This window comes from Geospiza fortis, unplaced genomic scaffold (genome assembly GCF_000277835.1).
Source record: "Geospiza fortis unplaced genomic scaffold, GeoFor_1.0 scaffold415, whole genome shotgun sequence".
In the NCBI taxonomy this organism is placed as follows: Eukaryota; Metazoa; Chordata; class Aves; order Passeriformes; family Thraupidae; genus Geospiza; species Geospiza fortis.
The window spans coordinates 183,791-185,268 of NW_005054672.1; the positions used below are offsets into that span (position 1 = coordinate 183,791).

Consider the following 1,478-nt stretch of genomic DNA (forward strand, 5'->3'; position numbering starts at 1 on the left):
GATTGGTTTAGAGTAGAAGCTCACTGTCTAACATAGGTCATAGGTATTGGGAAGTTATGGTAAATAATGTGCACTTAGTTTTTAGTATAAAAAGGTAACACCAGTGTGCCTCAACCCAACCTGCCAGACAGATCTCGGTGGGTTGGAGAATTTTATAGGTAAGAAACAATAAACAACCTTGAGAACAAGAATAGAAGAGTTCTGACTCCTTCTTCAACTGCCAGGCTGGGAAAAGAGACTTTCTAACACATCTGGGGGTCACTGTGAGCAGCAGAAATCCTGAGGTGTCCTGACAGCTGCCCCAGCGTGGCACCATGATCTGGTGACCCCCGGGCCTGTCACACTCCCGAGGAGCCACAGAGCTCACAGGGGGTGGCTGCGAGGAGCAGGGGCTGCACCTGCTGAGGAGCTGCAGCCATGGAGGCTCCCCTGCACAGGGCAAGGTGCTGTGTCAACACTGGCTTCTGTCCTGCTCAAACCAGGCCTGAATCCCTCCAATCCACCAGGTCTGAATGTTGCCTGGGGTCTGGCAGAAGGGATGAGACCCCATCTGCACCAGGGTGTGCCCAAGTCCCCTCTCCCCCCACACAGACGTTTGTGCCACAGATGACAAACCACCAGTTTTTATTTGAACCTCACTGGCTCCCCTTGACCTCAACAGGAGCAGAAACCACCAAAGTGAGGGACAGAGTGGCCAAAGCAAGCATCTGGCCCTTCATTCTCCATGTGCTCCTCACCAGAGAGTTGGGATGTCCCTGTGCAGTGCCAGAGACACGAGCAGGGCCGTGTGTGCCAGCCCACAGGGCACTGACAGCCCACAGGGGTGCCAGGGCAGGAGGGACACCCAAGATACAGAGCCCACAGAAGCCCCTCTGGGCTGCCCCACTGCTGCCCAGATGTGCTTTCCACCTTCTCAAACCCAACCATGATAACTCAGTCACCAGGCTGGGCACACACAGAGCCCCTCAGTGCCCTGCCAGGAGTCTGTCTGTCCTCCAGTCTGTCCAGGGCTGTGGTGGGGCCAAGCCTGCGGCCAGTGCCAGCCCCCAGCCCGTCTGTGTCACCCCAGGGCTCGGCCTCATTCCACAGCCCAAGCACCAAAGTGCTTCCAAAAGCCATAATTGTTTTGAACAAAATGCATTTATTAAGGAAGAAAACATAAGAATAACCTCTTTGTCTGAGCGTGGCTCCAATCTATAATGCAAGTATTGTTCCCTAGCCTGTGGCACAGGGAGATTATCTTATCTGAGTCCTGCTGTCAGGAGAGCCAGGGGTTTTCAGTGATCATATTTCTCTGCAAAGCTATTTCACTGCCCAGACAGGTGCATCAGTCTTCGAGGCACATGCCTGGACAACAGCACCATTATCAAGACCCCAAATTCCTTTCCAGGAGTGAGCAGAATGGTAAAAGCAGGTGATTAATGAAGTGCCTGTTTGCTATGAGATTTTACTCACTTATCTGGCATATAAATGAAGAG

The 1,478-nt window shown here is 52.7% G+C and overlaps 1 protein-coding gene across 1 annotated transcript in view; it reads right to left on the reverse strand.

Annotated features, from left to right (window-relative positions):
• The window catches only part of ZNF385C (zinc finger protein 385C), a 42,723-nt gene that overhangs the window by 5,494 nt on the left and 35,751 nt on the right, over positions 1-1,478 (reverse strand).